At 45.8% G+C, this 21,739-nt stretch overlaps 1 protein-coding gene and 1 long non-coding RNA gene across 7 annotated transcripts in view; both read right to left on the reverse strand.

Moving 5' to 3' along the window:
* Positions 1-21,739, reverse strand: part of LOC131410035 (uncharacterized) — a 136,472-nt gene that overhangs the window by 113,278 nt on the left and 1,455 nt on the right. The window lies entirely within an intron of this gene.
* The window catches only part of LOC131410026 (ral guanine nucleotide dissociation stimulator-like), a 192,741-nt gene that overhangs the window by 16,032 nt on the left and 154,970 nt on the right, over positions 1-21,739 (reverse strand). The window lies entirely within an intron of this gene.

Raw genomic sequence — 21,739 nt, forward strand, 5'->3', positions numbered from 1 at the left:
CATGAGGGGGTTGAAACTAATGGAAATTTAGATACTGCCACCCTGTGGCATTAAACCATTCAATTGTTTCCTGTTTTATGGAGAATGAGACCCAAGTGCCTCATCTTGGCCTATGAGGTGGGCAGCCTCCACAGTGGTACCCAGTAAGCCCCACCCATGGTATAGCCATCCCCGTGGAACCACTAAGTAGTTAGTAACTGGCTTCTGAACATAATAACAGCCAAAGTGATCTGATGTCTTGTCTAAATTTTAACAACACAAGTCTCTCACTTCCTCTTACTCCGTCTTTCATGCTCCATCTCTCTCTCTCTCTCTCTCTGTCGAATCCCTGTAGCTGAGGAATCAAATACCAGTGTTTTGGGACTGCCCAATGTGGAGGCCTATAGAGGAGAGAAGCACGGGAGTGCCCAGGCCAACAGACAGAAAGAAACTTAGACTCTCAGTCCAAACTGAACCCTGAAGGCTGAGAGTGACCTTTGGGGCTAGTCCTCCCCCAGTTGAGCCTCAGTTGAGGCCACAGCACCAACCTGTTCAACTCACTGAGGCAGAGGCACCAAGCTGAAACGTGCCTGATTGCTGATCCACACAAATTGTGAGATAGTCAACATTTGTAGTTTTGAAATGCAAGGTTAGGGGCAATGAAGTTAGAGAGGGAAAGGTAACTGACACAGCCTACCAGGCCCTGGCCCTACCTTCCACCCCAGCTCCTGTTCTCTCCTCCCAGCCTCCCTCCAGCTGCACTGGCCACATTTCTAACCTCCTCTGGCCAAACTCACTTCTACCTGTGAGACTCAGGACCAGTGGTGTCATCCCCGTGACACACTGCTCCCAGACCCCTGAAGGGTTGGCCCCCTCTTGTCATTCTGGTCCCAGAAAAAGTCACCCCAGTGAGGCCTTTCAGACCCTCCTACCCAGTGATGCCCAGCCCTCCCTCACGGCCCCCTGCTGTGTTTCTCTACAGCACTTGCTCTTTTCTTGCTCCTGTTTTTGCTTTTGTCCATTTCCCCTCTAGGCTGTGAGCTCCTGGCAGGCAGGGACCACTTGGTCATTTTCATCCTGCACTTTGGCCCACCAGGGCACCTGGCACAGGGTGAGTGCTGAGTGCACAGCTGCTGAATGAGTACATGGGAAGATCTTGCACCCCGCCCCCTGCTTCTGACCAACTGTGATTGTGGAGATGAACACTAGAAATAGGAGGTACAAGTTGTTTCTGAGGCAGAGGGACAGCCAGAAAGACCTCTGCTTGACTCTTCTCTGCTCCAGGAGGTCAAGAAAAGTTCAGTGGACACCGTGTAAGTTCCAGGTTTACAGGAGAAGGAAAGGCCTTGATGTATATGTATATTATGTAATGGTTACCAAAATAAGTTTAGTTAACATCAATCACCAAGCAAACATAAAAGATTTTTTCCTGGTGATGAGAAGTTTTAGGATCTACTTTCTTAGCAACTTTCAAATGTACCACACAGCAATGTTAACTCGCATAGTGCTGTATATCAAGTATATCTCAATACAACTGAAAAAAATAAAAACAAAATCTAACTTGCCACCACTGACACAAGAGGCTTCCCGCCCCCTGGTGGCCAGCACTAGCACTGCAGCCCTCACCAAAACTCCACCAAACAGAAAGGAATCATTCTTCAGATGTCCTCAAGGCAGAGGCTCTCCAGGGTCCCAGAGGTAAAGGAGCAGGACCTGTCGGCTTCGAGAGAGTGGGGTGAATCTTGGGAGCCTACATATCCCCCCATCTTGCTGTCCCCCACCAGGTGTCTTCTTCATTCCTGAGGCATCCAACCTCAACCAGGACAATGACTCCCCCCTGCCTCCAGATGAGGACCCCGAGGATCCAACAAGAACTGGTTTTCTCCCTCATCTCTAGACTTGGGGTCCAGTGCTCTGGCATCTTCTTCCTTATCCCCAGTTCTCATCCACCCATGCCCCCATGCCTCCTCAGTTCTAAATGATCTCAAGTGGGTGGAAAGCATCTTCTCAACATTTCAGAGCACAGTAGGTCATCAACAGAGAACCTAGTCCAACAGACACATTGCAAGTGCATGGAACACTTGGAGTCACCTGCTGGATGCACTCCATTTTATACAGGAGGACCCTCACTGAGGTATTCTCTCCTGTTCCCAATGCCTACACAAGGGGAGGATGGACTCATCACAGTTCTGGGTGCCCACAGAGGTGGACTGCAGGATCCCAGTCCTGTGCTCGCCAGGCTGGGCCAAGGATGGGTCTGGAACAGACAGATAGGCAGAAACCTAGGAACCTTAGAGATTCCTCTGCCCATCTCTGGGCATGTATCTAGGAGAACGAATGCCATGGTCCCCTGGGAGAGCTGCCTCCCATCTCTCTCCCTCCTGCCTCTTGTCACTTCCTCTGGGTCAGCTCTTTCTTGACTGCACTTCCATGGCCCCCACATGAGAATTCAGTGTGAGTGGGGGTGCCTATGCACATGCTATGATGAGGAGAGGAAAATGACCTCATATGGAGAGGGGTGGGCAGCAATCCTCTAAGATCTTAATGCTTCTCATTGCCAAAGGAGACCTGAGGGAAGGGGCGGAGCCTTGGCCAAGGAAGCTGGAGCTCTGTCTAGTCTTTGGGACTCGGACTACCTCCTGTGGTCTGGGCTAGTACTTGCCTCTTTCTGGGCTAGTTTCCCAACTGCACAGTGAGGGGTAAGATGTGCAACAGCACAAGCGTGTGCTCAGCCAGGACAAGTCATCAGGCCCCATAGATACATTAAGTATGTTTTAAGTGTATTGAAGACATTAATATTGCTGTGCAATCATCACCACGATCCATCTTTAGAAGTCTTTTCATCCTACAAAACTGAAACTCTATACCCATTCATGAATAACCCCCCATTTCTCCTCCTCCCAGCCCCTGGCAAACACCATTCTACTTTCTGTCTCTCTGAATCTAGCGATTTCAGCAACCTCATAGAAGGGAAATCACACAAGGTTGTATTTTTGTGACTGGCTTATTTCATTTAGAGTAATATCCTGAAGGTTCATCCACGGTGTGCCATATCTTAGACTTTCCTTCCTTTGTTAAGGATGAATAATATGCCATTTTATGTATATACCACATTTTGCATATCCATACATCCCTGGACAGATAGCCTAGCCGGGCCCAAAACCAAGCCCAAAATAAAATGGGGCCCCAACCAGACTTTTATCAACGGTCCCCTGGAGACTACTTTCTTAAGCCACGTTCCACATATTTACTAAGGATCTAGTTTTGGGCCATGAGTTCTTTTTCAGAAACTCCGTTTTTCCTCCTTGGGCAAGTTTCAACTGGTTTGAACCAGTGAGACCACAAGACGGCTGGCAAGACTTAAACCATCACTGCTGTTTGAGTCAAGTGACTGGAGGATGACGTAGGGGACCAAGAACTCAGCTGCCAATCATGTTAAGGACACTGCCTTTTGAACGTGGGATGTATGACAGAACATGAAAATCTACTTGCGCAAAATGCGTAGGACTGCCCCCAACCTCCCGCACCCACTACTTTGCCCTTAAAAAGCCCTTTCAACGGCCCATTGGGGAGAAGGATTTAACCTTTGGCTCCTGTCTCCCTGCTGGCCAACCTCGTAATAAAGCTTTTTCCCTTCTACAAGAGCGGTATCTCATGGTTGGCTTAAGGGGTGCATTGGGCAGCGAGCCCTTCCTCGGTTATGATACTTGGGTGGCTTCTATGTTTTACCTATTATGAATACTGATGCTATGAATATGGCTGTTGAAATATGTTTTGAAGAATATGCTTTCAACTCTTTGGGGGCGTATATACCCAGAATTGAAATTGCTGGGTCCTATATAATTATATTTTTAATTTTTTTTAGGAATTGCTATACTGATTTCTACAGTAACTATATATTTTATCTTCCCAAGACAGTGCACAAGGGTTCCAACTTCTCCACATCTTGACCAACACTGGTTCTATTCTTTTTCTTCTTCTTCTTTTTTTTTTTTTTTGGATGCCAACTTTTTTTTTTTTTTTGATCGATGAATGTGAGGTGGTCTCTCACTGTGTTTCTGATTTGCATTTCCCTAATGATTACTGATGATGAGCATCTTTTCATATGCTTATTGGTTATTTGCAGATCTTCTTTGAGCAAATGTCTACTCATGTGCTTTGTTCAAATTTGATTTGGGTTGTTTGATTTTTGTTGTTGAGTTTAGGAGTTCTCTATCTATTCTGGATATTAAGCCCTTGTCAGACACATGGTTTGCAAATATGGTCGCCCATCCTGTGAGTTGTGCTTTTACTGTTGATAATGTCTTTTGAGATACAAAACTTTTTAATATCCATGAAGTCCAGCATGTGTATTTTCTTATTTTATTGGCTGCTCCTTGGGGGTCATATCCTCGAAATCATTACCAAATCCTATCTTGTAAAGTTTTGTCTTATGTTTTCTTCTAAGAGTATTATAGTTTTAGCTCTTACATTTAGGTCTTTGATCTATTGGGAATTAAGCTTTGTATATGGTGTTAGGTAAGGGTCCAAGTTGATTCTTTTGCATGTAGATATCCACATTTTCCAGCACAACATGTTGAAAGGGCTTTTCCTCTTTGAATAATCTTGGCACCCTTGTCAAACATCATTTGATCACATGGGTGAGGGTTAATTTCTGGGCTCTCAATTCTGTTTCCATTGGTCAATATGTCTGTCTTTATGCTATGACAATGCAGTTTTGATACTGTAGATTTGTAGTAAGTTTTCAATCAGGAAGAATCAGTCCTCCAACTTAGTACCTTCTTTCAAGATTATTTTTGGTATCTGGGCTTACTTGAGATTCCATAAGAATTTTGGGATGGGTTTTTTTCTATTTCAGCACAAAACGTCCTTGGGATTTTGGTAAGGACTGCACTGGATTTGTTGATCTCTTTGGATAATGTTGACATCGTCACAATAAGGAGTCTTCCAATCCATGGTGATGGGATGTCTTTCATTTCTAGTAGTGCCGGGTGGTTGTTCAGGTTGAGGGGGTGGCACTCCTAGAGGCAGTCGTGCAGAAACCCACAATTCCTCCTCACTGTGCCTTCACCATTTCCTTAGAACTCATCAACCATCAACAGAAGAGAAAATGCATGTAAAATGCATGTGGGAAATTTGCAAGGACTGGGTGTGCCAGTCGGTGCGCACCCAGGGTCTGAACCCGGGCCCCCAGTAGCGGAGCACATGCACTTAACCGCTAAGCCACTGGGCAGGCCCTGGTGTCTTGTTTTAAACACATGACTTCTGTTGGTCCTTGATTTCCCCAGTTACACCCCAGCTGTCCTTTCACTGACCATTGTTGGTCACACACCCACTGCACCTGCCTCCAATCCTTCCCCTTCAACACCGTAATCTCACACAGAGTTCCTCCCGACACTATCATGGCATCTCCCACCACACGTCCCCTATATCTTCCATACAGCCATCAAGAGGCTTCACAAACACCATCACCATTTATGTCCAGTGGGCTGAGAGGGCTGCCCGTGCACTGGGAATCAGGAGTCACAGGGTCTGTCACTTGGCCTCCAATCACATACTGTACCCCAGATGAAGGGCTTACCCTGCGGAGACACTCACTAGTAGCCAACTCCATCGAACAACAACATCTTTGACCCAGGCTTCCTTCAAAATTATCCCCCCACTTTCTGCCCCAACTGCTCCTTTAGGGGTCATTTTGGGGCAGCCTTTGAGGCCACCTTGGTGATTTTGTGCCCAGGCCCAGACAGCTCCTGGCCCACAAACGCTTTAACCATAACCTCTGAAATCATATAGCACAGGTAGCCAGTGAATGGGTGCAAATTACTGGTTTTACCTCAAGACACCTAAGGAATATTTCACACCAGGAGTATCCACTTTTGGGTTTTACTGTGGGCTGATATCACAAGGCTCTCATCCAGTGAGCTTCTCTCTTCCCCAATCCCGTGAACAGCTTTCTCCAGGCTATATTGTGCAATGCATTATTGTCTCTCTCTCAGCCTGCTTCCCTCAGGTCGCAGGTCCCTTGAGTTTCCTGCCCTGACTAGCTACCACCAACCCATAGAAACAATGTCAGTCCTATAGCACTGGGTGTTCAGTTCTACTAGGATTGACTGACTGGACTGGGCACAGGAGTGGTGGCCCTACCCACACAAAATAAGGAAACTGAGGCAACTAAGAGGTATCAACAACCTTAACACAACATGGACAACAACTCCATAAGAACATATCCTAGCCCTTGAACAACAGTCTCATGAGTCTCTCGCCTAAATGGTTTTAGAAAATGGCCTGGCCCTAGACTGTCTATACCGGCCAAGGAAGGAGGGGTTGGTGCCTTTCCTAGAACCACTTGCTGAGTGCACATCAACAGAGAAGTTCAAACCTACCTCCACCAAATGGCCCAAGAGGTTAAAATATTGCATAATATTACCCAAATCTTTGAATAGATACCAAAGGCCCCCGAGATCACTGACCTATTTTCATGGCTGGTCTCTCCAAGTTGGGGACAATGGAAATGGACTGGATTTTAGATTGTTGCTTGTATAATCATAGGATTTGTTACTATAGCCCTCGTCGGATGTTTACTCTCTTGGCTACAACCTGCCATACTCCTAATAACTCCATTAATTACACTTATTAAATATACTAACCAACTTAAAATTAACCAATACCCTGATTAACTTAAAAAATTCAAAATTTTTATGTGGAAAATCTGCTTAACGTAGAATACACCGTTTTAAGCATTTCAAAGTATACATTTGTGTGGCTTTTAACACAATGATTATGTCGTGTGGCTATCACCACTATCTAATTCCAGAACATTTTCAACACCCCCAAACAAACCCATACTCATTCACACTCTATTTTCTGCTAACCCAAGCTCATGGAAACAACTCATCTGTTTTCTCCCCCTATGGATTTCCCTATTCTGGACATTTCATTCAAATGGCATCCTGTTATCTATTGCCTTTGTGGATGGCTTCAGTGAGCACACGTTTCAAGGTTCACCCATGGCTGAGCATGTAGCAGTACTTAATTCTTTTTTATGGCTTATAATATCCTATATTATGAATAGGCCACATTTGGTTTATACAGTCATAACTGGATAGTAATTTGGGTTTGTTCCACTTTTGGACCATTGTGAACACTGTTACTTTGAATGTCTATGGGCAAGTTTGCTCTTTTGGACATATCTACCATGGGCCTCTCCAGGTCAATGGTAATTCTAGGTTTAAGATTTTAGAAAATGCCAAGCTGTTTTCTGCAGTGGCTGCATCATTTTACTTTCCCACCAGTAATGTATGTGGGTTTCCCTTTCTCCACATCTTTACCAACATGTGTTATTTTCCATTATGTTGAATATAGCCTTCATTTTGAGCATGAAATAGTATCACATTGTGCTTTGAATTTGCATTTTCCTAATAATTAATGATACTGAACAACTATCTTGTGCTTATTGGCCATCTATGTATTTCATAGAGACATGTCTATTCCAGTTGGTGGTTACCCCATTTCATTGACTTGTCTTTTATAATTGAGTTCTAAGAGATCTTTATATATTCTCAAAATAAGAGCCTTCTCACTTATATACGTTGCAAATAGTAGGAGACATCAAAGACCCACTTTTAACAATGGATAGAATATCCAGACAGAAAACAGGAAATAGCAGACATGAAAACATTAAATACTAAATGGAGCTATCAGACACACACAGAACATTTTACTGGACAGCAACACAATGCACACTCTTCTCATGGGCACACAGACTATTTTCCAGAACAGATCACGTGTTAGGTCACAAAACAAGTCTTAACAAGATTAAGAAGACTGAAATAATACCAGGTAACTTTTCTAAACACAATGGCATGAAACCAGAAGTCAAAAACAGAAGGAAAACTGGAACATTCATAATACGTGGAAGTTCAACAAAATCTCTTCAACTTAAAAGTAGATCGGGGGCTGACAGGTGCTGTAGCGGTTAAGTGCGTGTGCTTTGCTGCTGGTGGCCCGGGTTAGGATCCTGGTCACGCACCGATGCATGCTTGTCAGGCCATGTTGTAGTGGCATCTCACATAAAGTGGAGGAAGATGGGCAAGGATGATAGCTCTGGGCCGGTCTTCCTCAGCAAAAAGAGGAGGATTGGCATGGATGTTAGCTGAGGGCTGATCTTCCTCACACAAAAAAAAGGTAGATTAAAGAAGAAATCAAAAGGGAAATTAGAAAATAGCTCAAAACCTACAAAAAGAAACAATAGGGGCCGGTCCGGTGGCGCAAGTGGTTAAGTGTGTGTGCTCCACTGTGGCGGCCCGTGGTTCGCCGGCTCAGATCCCGGGTGTGCACCGACGCACCGCTTGGCAAGCTATGCTGTGGCGGCGTCCCATATAAAGTGGAGGAAGATGGGCACGGATGTTAGCCCAGGGCCAGTCTTCCTCAGCAAAAAAAAAATAAAATAAAATAAAAGAGGATTGGCAGATGTGAGCACAGGGCCAATCTTCCTCAGCAAAAAAAAAAAAAAAGAAAGAAAGAAAGAAAGAAACAATAAACACACCAAAACTTCTAGGATGCAGAGAAAGTAGTAGTAAGAGGACAGTTTATAGTGATAAATTTGTACATTATAAGAGAAGAAAGATGTCAAAGAAAGAACCTGACTTACAGCACACAGCATTAAAAAAAGAAAAAATGAAACCCAAAGTTAGCAGAAGGACGGAAGTCACCAAGAGGCAAGTGGAAAAAAATTGAAAGACAGTATGGAAGATCAATAAAAGTAAAAGCAGAGTTTTGGAAAAAATAAAATTGAGAAACCCTTAGATAAAATATCTAGGAAAACAAAGAAAGATGACTCAAACTAAATCACAAATGAAAAAGGAGGCATTACAACGGATGCTTCAGAAAGAAAAAGATCAGAAGAGACTATTCTGAACTAGTGTACACTCATAAATTGGGGTAACCTAGAAAAAATAGATAAATTCCTAGAAACAACCTACAAAAACTGAATCATGAAGAAATAGAAATCTTGAACAGACCAGTAACAAATAAGCAGATTGAATCAGTAATCAAACACCTCCCAATGAGAAGGGACTTCTCCACTCTGCCTGACCTTAGCCAGCCTGCCCCAGTGCCAGGCTGACTCCTGTGGACCTAGCTGGCTCCCTGCAGGCTTCTGCAAATCCAGGCCCCTGGCTCACCCTGGAGCATGCCAGCTCTGGTGGCCTCAAGCAGCATCCTTGACACCAGGTTCCCACCAGGCTCCTGGGAACCCAGGCCCCCATCTCAGCCTAGGGGCTGCCATCTTAAACAGCCCAAGGTGGCTCTTGTGACCACAAGTGGTGTCCTTGGCACCAGGCTCCTGGTGGGCTCTGGTGAATCCAGACCCTGGCTCACCCAAGGTCCTGCGTATGCCAGGCAGCCACAGGCAGCATTCACAGCCACAGGCAGCTTCTGTAACAGGGCAAACCCAAGACCCCAGGTCACTCCAGCACTTGCTGGCTCCAGCAACCCAGGTAGATTCCATTACACCAGGCTCCCAGGGGGCTGCTGGGAACTCAGGCCCATGGATCACCACACCACCTGCCAGTTCCAGCAGCTGTAGACAGCTCTTATGGAACGAGGCTCCTTGCAGGCTCCCACAAAACCAGGTCCCCAGTTTACCCAGGTGCTTGCTGACTCAGGCGGCCCCAGGCAGCTCCCATGGCACCAGGCACCGGCAGGTTCCCATGAATCCAGGCTTCCATCTTGATCCAGTGCCTGCTGGCTTCTGCAGCCTCAGGCAGCTCCTGTGGCCCCAGGATCCCAGCAGGCTCCCAGGAATCCAGACTTCTGGCCTACCACAGCACAAACTGTCTCTCGTGGCGCCAGGCTCCTGGCAGTCTCCCATGAACCAAGGCTCTCAGCTCATCCCAGCACTGGCGAACTCTCATGGCCCTGGATGACTCCTGTGGCTGCAGGCTCTCAAAGAGGACCTGCCAAAACAGGCTCCAGTGGGGCTACTCATGATCTCAGGGTCCCAGCTGTGCCCAGGGCCAGACACAATACCATAGACCCAAGCTTTCCACTCACCCCAGTACCAGGCTGTCCAAGGACTCCAGCAGCAAGCTTGCCCCTGGACACCACCAGATGGCCTACCCAGGACCCCTAGATGGGATGACTGTGAAGGCTTTGGTTTGCTAAAGCCATTCTGTAAAGACTGGAAGAGTTGCCTACTTCCTCAAATTTGCAGACACCAATGGAAGGCCACAAGGATCATGAATAATCAAAGACTCATGACACCACCAAAGAAAAAGAATAAAACTCCAATGACCGACCAAGCAATGGAGATATAGGAACTATGACACAAAGGCTTCAGAACAACCCTCTTTGAGAAATTCATAAAACTCTAAGGAAACATAGATAAACTACTAAATGAAATAAGGAAACAGTGCATGAACAAGTGAGAAGTTCATTATAGAAACAGAAATCATTAAGGAAAAACAAACAGAAATCCTAGAATTGAAGAACACAACGACTGAACTGAAGAATTTAATAGAGAGGTTCTAAATCAGATTCAACCATGTACAAGAAATAATTAGTGAACTAGAAGATGTGTCGTTTGAAATCATCCAGTCAAAGAAACAAAAAGAAAAACGGTACTGCATAGGAATGGGGATAGGCAGTGTGAATTATGGGATACCATGAAAAGAAATAGATAAGCATTATTAAAGTACCAGAGGAGAAGACAGGGATAAAGGAAAAGAGTGTTTACTTAAAAAAAATAGCAGCTTGTATCGCTATGAGTTTCCCTCTCAGGACCGCTTTTGCTGCATCCCATATGGTTTGATATGGCATGTTATCATTTTCGTTTGTTTCCAGATAGTTTTTGATTTCTCCTTTAATTTCATCAATGATCCATTGGTTGTTCAGTAGCATGTTGTTTAATCTCCACATTTTTGTCACTTTCCCAGTTTTTTTTTCATTGTTCATTTCCATTTTCATAGCCTTATGGTCTGAAAAGATGCTTGTTATGATTTCAATCTTCTTAAATTTATTGAGGCTTGCTTTGTTTCCCAACATATGGTCTATCCTAGAGAATGTTCCATGCGCACTTGAGAAGAATGTGTAGTCAGCTGTTTTTGGATGGAGTGCTCTGTATATGTCTACTAGGTCCATCTCGTCCAGTTTTTCATTTAAGTCTAATATTTCTTTATTAACTTTTTGTCTGGATGATCTACCCATTGCTGTAAGTGGGGTGTTAAGATCCCCTACTATTATTGTGTTGTTGTTGATTTCTCCTTTTAGGTTTGTTAATAGTTGCTTTATGTACATTGGTGCTTCTATGTTGGGTGCATATATATTTATAAGTGATATGTCTTCTTGATGTAGTGTCCCTTTTATCATTATATATTTCCCTTCTTTGTCTTTCTTAACCTGTTTTATCTTGAAGTCTACTTTGTCTGATATGAGTATGGCAACACCTGCTTTCTTTTGTTTGCCATTAGCTTGGAGTATTGTCTTCCCTCCTTTGACTCTGAGCCTGTGCTTGTCTTTAGTGCTAAGATGTGTTTCCTGAAGGCAGCATATTGTTGGGTCTTTCTTTTTAATCCATCCTGCCACTCTGTATCTTTTGATTGGAGAGTTCAATCCATTTACATTTAGGGTAATTATTGATATATGAGGGCTTAATGTTGCTGTTTTGTCACTTATTTTCTGGTTCTTTTGCATTTCCTTTGTTTCTTGTCCCATTTGTTTTGGACTGCCAATTCAGTTTGGTTGTTCTGTCTTATGATTCTTCTAGTTTTCTCTTTGTTTATCATATGTGGTTTTGCTTTGATTATTTGTTTAGTGTTTACCTTGAGGTTTGGGTAAAAAATCTTGTGTATGAGATAGTCCATTATCTGATAGCCTCCTATTTCCTTTTACTAAGTCAATTCAGTCACTTTCCTCTTCCCCTTAAGTGATACAATAAGTTAGGAACAGATCTGTTGACAAACACAAAAAAGCTAGATCCAGCCTCAGCCTGAGGGACAACAACATAAGAAACTAGTGGAGAGGAAACATTCTTCTCAAACCACAATGAAACAGTCACCACAATGGACTGTGTGCTAAGCCACAGTGAAATCTCTAAAGAGTCCAAAAAGCAGAAATCTATAAGTAACCATATTACGGGACCTTAAAGCAATAAAAATAAAAAATAATCACAAAATATTGGCTCCTCTCCCCCAACCTATCCACTTGAAAATCTGTCCACACTCTTCTAAATCTCTCAGGTTACAGAGGGGATCCAGACAGACAGGACAAACTCTTTAGAAATGAGCAGCACTGAGAGCAGCATGAGGCAAATCCATGGCGTGGAGACTAAGGGACAGAAAAGACACAGCTTCCACTGCAGGTATCAGGGAATATCAACTCTACACGAAGAAGCTGAGCACTTCCCTCCAGGAGCCAGAATAACACCACAATAAAACCAACAACAGCAGAATGAAGTGAGGATTCACGAGGTGGGAAAAACAATGCAGACCTAAGCAATGGAGTTAAGGGCTGGCTCTCTGGAAAGACTTGTACCAGTGAGAAACCTTGCACAGTCTGACCAAAAGGAACAGACAAAGGCACCAAACTGTACCATCAGGTACAAGAAACTACCGAAACTGCTTTAACGTGATAGGAGAACATAGTGGATAACTCTGATCAAGACATCAGCGGTCCTCAACTGGAGCTGTCCTTCCACCAGAATGCATCTGGAAACACGCAGGATGGGTTTTGTTTCTTGTTTTGTGTTGTCCTAATGGTTGTTGCCCTGGGGGTCCCGGAGATCCTGAACAGCCAGTCACATAGAGCCGTTTCCCTCCTGAAGTGTTACTGACATCTGGGAAGACCAGCACTGATCCAGATTAAATGAACTATGTAGTAGGGAAATGTTTTCCATGGATGTATAACAGGCAAAAGATGGTACCCTCAATACATAAGGAATATCGAGAAACCAATGTTTACAACAACTAAACTGTAAGAGAGCGGGAAAATCAGAAACATAGCCAATAAACACACCAAAAATATATCCAACCTATTCGCACAGGTGGCGAAATATGCATGTAAAGCACAGGGAAGAGTTGAGGAGATTACACACCAAATTTTACTACCAACAAGGAATAAAAGTTGGGAGGTAGGTGAGAAATAGGAGTTTTTACCACTTCTTAGCTTATGTATTTCTCTAGTGTTTTAATTTTTACAAAAGAGAATGTATTCTACTCAAAAAGATGTTTAAAATTTTAAAGAAATTATTAAAATGTTCAAAATGACTTCAGTTCATGGATATTCATTAAAACACGAATGGAAAGAACCTCCCCATGACTTTAAGAGTCTCCTATAACTTTTCTAATAGTTACTATGTCGATTTTATTTCACATTTAGATCCTAACTCATTGGAATTTACATTTGTGTGAGGGATGCAACAGAAGCTGATTTTCTCCTGTTCAAGTGGAAAAACAAGGATCCAGGCACCGTTCATTGTGTAGGTCTGGCTTTCCCAGCAGACCTGCAATGCCTGCTTTCCCAGCGGCTAAACCTTGACAACTACCGCTGCCTCTCGAGCACCCTAGAACTGGCAGGGTGAGCTCTGCAGCCTGGGCTCCCTGTCTGCAAGGGGCAGCTACCAGCAGAGCCTTCTCCCAAGACAGCAGCAGGCATGCTGCACACAGAAGTGCTCAGGGGCAGTCTGCTGCATAGCAGGAAACCCCTCATGATGAGCAGACAGTGGGGGAGCCCCGAGCACAGGCACTGACCTCGGCGAGGGGCAGCAGGCTGCTAAGGCAGGGAGCCCCCTCCCTTCAGCTCGTCCAGCTCCTCCTGCAGCGTGTGCACCTGGCTGTCGGCAGCTGCCCCTCTTCAGCTCGCCATTCTTCTCCACCTGCTCCCACAGGTGGCACACGTGCTCCTGTTCCCCCGGGAGCAGAAGCAGTAGGAGTGCAGCGAGTTGAGGAGTTCTTGGGCCCCCAGTGCTGACAGGATGACCTTTCTGAGAGACGTGGGGCCGGTGTTGCTGTGCTTGCTCTGCACAGCTTCTGTGTCTGGCTTTAAGGTGACATCTGTTGGAGGGTGGAGGGGCTCTGGGAGGCTTTCTGAGGCATCATTGTGAATGATGAACTTGGGGGTTCTGGGCCAAGCCCTAGTCAGGCACAAGGCTGGTCCCTCTGCAGCTGGGCTCCACATCTCTCTTCAACCTCTTTCGGTCAACAGCCTCGTGGGTGACAGATGGCCTTTCTCGAGTGTGCTCTGAGAAGAAAGTGTGAGAAAGTTGCCAGCCAATAAATCTGCACACCCCAGATCCTGAGGGATAAAGTCACCCACGGAAATGCCACTCTTACCTAAGAGACCCTGGCAGGGAAGAGGGGGGTCTCATTGTCAGCATCCATAGCAGACATGTTTGCATCTCCCTGGCTGCCTGATGTTGTGGAGGCCACACTGTCTCCTGCAGTTCCTTCCAGAGACTCTGCACCTGCCCCTGACTGGCGGCTTCCTGGGCAGCCCTGGGTGCAGGTTCACCCTGCACAGTGGCTCGCTTCAACTTGCGGGAGCCCTGCTAGGCCCTCAGGTTTTCCCTCAAGGACAATGATGAACCTGCAGCTCCTTTCCCATCTGCTTCACTCGCATGTTCCTTAGGTCCCTGGTGGCCTCCCTGGTGTCCTTTCTCCTGGGGCAGCCACGGACTTCAGCCCCCCCTTCTCAATCAGGTGGAAGATGGAGGGCACGGCCATGGCTTGAGCATGTAATACTGACCATCCAGCCTTTCCAAGAGCTTTTTTTGGTGAAACGTTCACTACAGACGAAAGAATGCTTAGTGGGGTCCAGTCATCCCTGTGAACAGCTTTTAACCACTGAACCAGACATTGAGCCCTTTATGTGGAGCCTGCAAGGATAAATGTAAAAGTAACTAGAAAGAAAGGATTAAATGTCTACCCCTAAAATAATCAAGTATAGAAACAAAACAAGTGTTTTTGGGAACACCGACACCTGTAGCCAATTTACCCATTTAAACCTTTAGTAAAGATTTAAGAAGCACCTTCTGCTTGCAAGTTATTACTGGAATAGAAAGATGAAAGACCCACTGTCTACCTTAAGAAACTGACCATCTAATGCAGAGGAGGAAGAAAGGTGAATACCTCCTCCCAGGCTGTGGTAAGTGCCCTGTAGGGACACAGACACTCGGGCAGATAGCACAGGATGGCATCAAGACAACAGGAAAGGCTTCAGGAAGCCTCAGAAATAGTTCCTAGAAGCTCATGGTTACCCAACCCTCCTGCTGTCCATGGGACGCAGTGCTAAAACGGCGAGGGTTGGTCCCCCTATTTCAAAGCCAGGCCAGGTGTCGGACAGCAGAGCCTCCCAGGCACTCAGCGGGGCGTCTGGCCCCAGCTCTGCTCAAGTAGCTGAGGTATGCAGGACTGCAGCCAGGAGAAGGTCAGCCCCAAGGGTTGTGGTTGCATGTTCCTCCTGTCCTCCCCCTACCAGGAGGAAAGCTGTTCCCTGTACAAAGCAACAAGCCCCTGCAAGGTACTGACCAAGACACTTCATCATCTCTTCTCCTCATTAAGGTAAATTCTCTATTTAGACCAAACTCTGCACATGGGGGTTTGGGGGGTCTCTCTCAAGGGCTTTCTGCTCCACCTGAGGTCATTTAGCCCCCCTGAGTCCGCTGTGGACCAGGCCAGGTGGATACTAGGTCCTCAGGGAGTTCCAAGCAACCTGACCTTCTAACCTTTCTCAAGGCTTTGTGACTAGTTACCAAAGGACCCCCACCTCCTTTGCCCCCAGACCACGTTAAACAATGACACATGCCAAGAGCAACCTTCACTGCAGTGCTTTGCCTCATTATCAAACACAGTAACAAAACTTATGGGACACAGGCTCTGAAGGAACTGTCAAGAAAGCAGGGTGGCTGACCTCTGAAACAAGCTCACATTACTAGTTCTTTGGATAGATTGTAACAACTCCCGACTTAGAACAAACCACTGTAAACCTGTAGAAATAATTCTACAGACAAGTGGCATTCAGCTCTTTCAAAATACAACAAGAATCTGCAATGCAAAACAAAAGGATCTGCCAGGAGATTTTCAAAGTAAAATGTGTTCAGTGCACTGTTTTGGGACCTCCAGTGCGGAGTCCGCAGGAAAGGACTCACTGAACTGGCTGAATTCCAGAAGCCCTCATGAAGGGAGCAAAGCCAGGGGACAGGCAAACTCCTCACCATGCTGTCGGAGCCCAAGGAAGAAGTGAAGAGAGGAGCCCCTTCCCAGAGTCCCCAGGGTAAGCCCCCGGGTGAGGAGTGGGCCACGCCCTCCACCACCCAGGATGCTGTCAAATGCAGAGTCCACTGTCAGATGCCTCTCCAGGACTCACCTCCAGTGCAGAGCCACCTTTCCCTGCACTGCCAGGACCCGTCTAGTAAGAGCATCTGGGAGGTGCGTCCATCCCGGAGGTACAAGCGGCTTTTGCTCAGCCACATTCCTGATCACAGAGATCAAGGCAGGCTCACTGCCATCAAAAGAGCAGAAAAGTCACAGCAAATGCCAGAAGATAGTTACCTAAGGAAGAGCGTTTCCAGAATACCCTGTTTACCGACATTGTAGGCCTCAGCCCAAATCAATGGAGAGCACGGTGGTCATGGGGTGGGACTGAGAGGGTGGTGGAGGCCATAAGGTGGGTGCTGGTGGCCATGGGGAGGCCGTAGTGGCCCGAGGCACTCAGAGCAGAGATGGTGGCACAGACCAAGGCCACACAGTGCCCGGTGCTGACTCACCTGCTGGAATGGCCCAGAGGGCCTGAGCACAGAGTGCCGCCTGCCTCGGGCTGAACCTCGAAGCAGGCTGACCAGGCAGTAGGATGGCATTGTTTTTAATTCCTTTTTCCTTTCCTGGCAGCTGCAACGTAAGTTTACTGAAATCTCAGTTTGGGAACGGTACAGTAGACTAGTAGGCAATATTTCAATGGTTTGTGGCATCTGGCCACTTAAACGTGAGGTGGCTGACTTCCAAAGGAGCATGTTCAGCAGATGTATTTCTGGTGACGTTTGTTTATAAAAGATAAAGAATCAGACAGTGATGCACTGTTTGCTGGGGGCACATGGTGGGGGAAGGAATAGAATTATTTACTTCTCCATCTGTTCTCAGGTTATTACCGCTTACATACCTACGACCATTCCCAGGAAAGACTTGGTTAAGGTAGAAAACACAGCTTAATATCAGTCATATTACCTTAGATATGAAAGTCATCATGGTAAAGTCAGGAAAAGACATGCGATGAGTGGTAATGAGACACGGAAGGCTATTTCAAAGTAGAAAAGGTGTTTGTGTTTGAAGGCCTCTGTTGATGCTGATAAGGACATGTACGGTATTTGTAGGATGGGGTGGGGAGTTTTCTTTCTAACATGATGCTGTGCGTCCTTTTAGGGCTGATTAATGGATCAGCCTCTCCTGGCCCCTGGTGTTCTTACAGATTCCGCCTCCCTTGCCCAAGGGTTAGGCAGTTCCTGGTAGTTTTTATAGTTATCCATTCATTAAACTACATTTCTTATTGAGCGCAAGGTTTGGTTCATGCATTGTCCTAGACCCTGGTGCCAGAGAAGTGAGCAAAACACAAAAAGCATGCCCTGGGTGACGTTCTAGATGTGACACCAATGGTGTGACTCATGTGGGAGAGTGATGTGTGCCAGGCTGGAGGGGGGGTGGAGTTGTAGCCAGGAGAGCCAGGAAAGGTCTCACCGCAGAGGTAGATTTTGAACAAGCTCCAAAAGCAGTGCAGGAGGAAGAGCAAGTGGCCTGCTCTGGGAGCAGCAAGGAGGCCAGTGTGGCCAGGGCACAGCCGGTGACGGCAGCAGGAGCTAAAAGCAGAGTTATGATTTTGGCCCAATCGTCAGCCCTTGTTGTTCATAACGAGGACTCGGGCATTGATTTATTCTGAATGAGATGGTGACCCTTTGGAAGGTTTTGAGAGCAGGAGTAACATGGCTGGACATAGGTTTAGCAGACTTGATCTGGCTGCTCTGTTGAGAACATACCACAGAGGGGCCGGGGCAGAGGCAAGGAGACCAGTTAGGGTGCTGTTGCAATAAGCCAGGCAAGAGGCCTTGGAGATGTAGGTCAGGGTGGGGAGAGGAGGTTGAATTCTGGGTGTGTTTGGAGATCGAGACAGTAGGACTGTGTACAGATGGGAAGTGGTGAGGGGTGGGGCTGGGGAGGGAGGACTTGAAGTCGGTGCTGAGTTTATGGCCTGAGTCAAGAAACTTAGCTGGGGAGACTTGGGGAGGTCCTGCTTGATGGGGAGCTGTGGGAGTTTGGTTTTGGCTGAGTTGACTGTGAGATTTATAGTTTGTCTGTGGCTCTTTTCAACGAGAGGAGAGCAGAGAATGGCCACCTGGAATCTGTCGTATGAACTCCCTGTGCCCCTCCCAGGCTCTCTCCTGGCACAGACATCCTATGGGAAGGCCTTGGAGTGGAGGTTCCTCTGTGCCAACTTTCTTGGGTGTTCTGGCCTGTTTGCACTGCCCCTCCCTGGGTTTGTCACCTTGAAAAGATTTACTCACTTAGTGGAGCCTCAGGTTTTCAAAAGTTAAAGTTTATGTAATCAGTGGGCTTGAAAAGCAGTATAAAATATTTCCAAAGACGCAAGAAATAGGTAAATTTCAGAAAAAAAAAGATTCTAGTATTACATTGTATGTGTTAAAAATTCTTGTTTCCCTTTCTGCCTCCCCTGAGCGTGTGTAGTCATATTGTTAGTTCTGTTCTTTTCCTTGTGTTGCAGTATTTTCAAATGGAATTCCAGGGCTTACAATTGCACAGCAAGTTGTAATATGATTAATTGTTTATAAAACAATGTCTTTCCACGGAAATAGTTAATTAACATTATTTTCTGAAAGTAATAAATACATGTGGCTTTTCTTGTTGAACTAGAAAAATGCTTTACAACTTTCTTCTCTCCTTTCCATTAAAGTGTAGGTTTGTGTGAATTTGCTGGATTCTTCAAACACTGGGTTTGCCATTTACAAGGTCACTGTGGTCCAAAGCAACGTGACTGGGAGCAGAGGCCTGGGGTCAGGGTCTCTAAGATAAGCCCCCCTTGAGCCTGCACAGAGAAGTACTTGAGGCCCACACGTTCTTCCTGGGTGTCCTCCCTGCTCATACTCACTGCAGAAGGAGGCTTTCTGCTGAGAGAAGCTACAGAGCCCTGGAAAGCTGGGAAGGCACCTGCACAGGGGGAGGGAGTTGCTGCCCTTCCTGAGGTTGTCCCTTTGCTTCCCTTGAGCCTGTGTCTACACGTAGGGTGGAGTTTTGCACCCACAGTGTAGGGGCCCCGCAGAGTGTAATTTGTTCACATTGAGAAAGTCTGTGAATGTCAGGAGTTCTGTGTCTGGATTAGAGTTTATGAATTTAGGGTTCATTTGAGTTACAACATTAAACTGCATCCTGTCGAGAGTCTCCTCACTTGTGAGAGTGGAAGCTGAGAGAGGGAGCCCTTCTTTTCCTTCCCAGGCAGGGGAGGGTGTATGAGCTCCCAGAGTCCATTCCTGTGGCTGTTCAGGTATCGCCACCCTTCTGCACCAGGGACTGACCCACTCCAGGGCTTCTGTCTCTACCAGGAGTGTTTAGAATGTGTTTAACTTTCTGCATGTGGCTTTCCTTCTGTCCTGTGGGAAGCAGGCAGCTTATCTGTGTTGATCCCAATATTTGTGTTTCTTTGCTTTGGATTCCTGTATCGATTGAGCAGTGCAGCCCTATATTTCTGGTTTCCCTTAGCTCTTTGTAATTTTATTTCCTGTATGAGAAATAACATTTTGAGTTTCTTGGGATTAAAAGTGTGAATTGATGGAGAGATATAATGTCAGTAAGGCAAGAAAATTGTAGAACTAAATAGAGTTTTTGTTTTTAGGCAAGAGAATCTCAAGATGTGAAATGAATGTGTTGAAGTTTTCAGGTGCATTTTCATTTTTACATCAGTGTTTGCATGTGCTTGTCCCTAGAGAACATTGAGATTTAAAAAGCTAAAACAATGGAATTTCTATTTTAATTGATGTGAAGAAAATTAATCAAACTAATCCCACTATGTTTAAGGAGATAATCCCAAACCCCTCTTGCATTATAATGTGCCACTGACTCCTGAAAATCGTGCCAGTGTGAGACGCAGTGGAGGACAAACTAGGATGCAGCTTGTCCTTTTACTTAGCGAGAGATATGAAAATGTCATTTCGTATGGTTACTCTTTTGTAACCGTTAGTGTGCTAAAGGAATTAAATCTTAGAATGGTTTCCTATGTACCGAAGTTTAAATTAAAGAAAAGCTATGAAATGGGAAAACATGGTATGTGTAAATTTCTCTATTTATATTAGATAAATCTGTAAGATAGAAAAGTCTAACCTCAGAAGAGTCACTGCCAACACTTCTGGGTCCCCTCCAGCCACCCCCAGTGCACAGTTCTGATCATTCTTGAGCTTCCTGTTGGTGTTTCTTTCTATAAAAACAAGCCATTGTGAATGCATATTTTTGTACGCATGTTTGTCCTTGCAATGAGCGGTCAGACTCTGCACTTTTTGATGTATGCTGACAGCTTACTCCTCTCCTCTCCCTCTTCCTCTCGTGTCCACACCTGGACAAGCTGAGGAACAAGTCCGGAGGCTCTGTTCTCTGACATTGGCTTTGGATCCAACCACACAATCCCTGTCTGTGTGCAGAAGTCTTGCCCTGGTCTCAGCCCTGGCAAAGATTTTTCGCTTTGACCAAACTTTAGTCAGGCCCCTGAACCTTCTTGTATGCCTGTCTGTGCACTTCCTTGTAAAATCCAGTTTTAGCAACAACCTTGCAAAGTCAGTTTAACCAGAACCCACACACGAATGTCTGATCACACTTGAGATCTGCTCAGGCTCCTCCTCCTCCTCCACCATCCCTCAGGTGGTGTCTGATCACTCTGGTAAGAATCCTATTAGGTCAGGTTAGCCAGAAACCCCAACACTTGAGTTTCTCTTAGTAATTTTCCATCCCCTGACCCCCACCATGCTGCCTGGCTGTGAAAACCCACTTGCCCATGCTGCATTTAGAGTCGAGCCCAACCTCATTTCTCCCCCGCTGTGAATCACATCACAGGGGTCTCTGCGTATCACAGTGGTTCTGAATAAAATATGCGTTACCATCTTTGACAAATTTCATTGAAGATTTTTTGTTTAAAACACCAAACCACAATAAAAACCCAGGCCAGACTCCTTTCCTTGCTCCCTCAAGCCATTTCAGAGCTGCTTGAGATTCTGGCCCTGCTCTCCTCGGAGACCTCTATTATGTGAGTCATAAGACTTTTCCTAACTTCTGTGTGTGTGTGGAGGGGGGCACACACCAGCATCAGTCTCTCCATGGGAATCACAGCACTTGCCAGTGAGCAGTCATATTTTGAAAGGCATCTCTTTCTCTGAGTAGTAGGTCTCAACAGTGGGCTTAAAATACTCAGTGAACCGTGTTGTAAACAGATGTGCTGTCATCTGGGCTTTGTTCTTCCATTTGAGAGTTGACTTTAACTTAAAGTTACCAAATGCATTACCCTTAACAAGAGAGTGAGCCTGTACAAAGGCCTGGGGGTGGATTGGAGGGGGAGGGGAGAGAACAGGCTCAGTTAGAGGACCAGAGTTCAGAGTGTGAGACAGGAGTTGGAGAAGGGGCCAGAGCAGTCAATAACAGCACAGCAGCCAGGTCAAGGCCCTGTGCACCATGTCTGGGAGTCAGGAGCTTCTAATTGCAGTCAGTGGGGGAGCCCCATTTTTGCT

This window comes from Diceros bicornis, chromosome 9, assembly GCF_020826845.1.
Source record: "Diceros bicornis minor isolate mBicDic1 chromosome 9, mDicBic1.mat.cur, whole genome shotgun sequence".
NCBI lineage: Eukaryota > Metazoa > Chordata > Mammalia > Perissodactyla > Rhinocerotidae > Diceros > Diceros bicornis.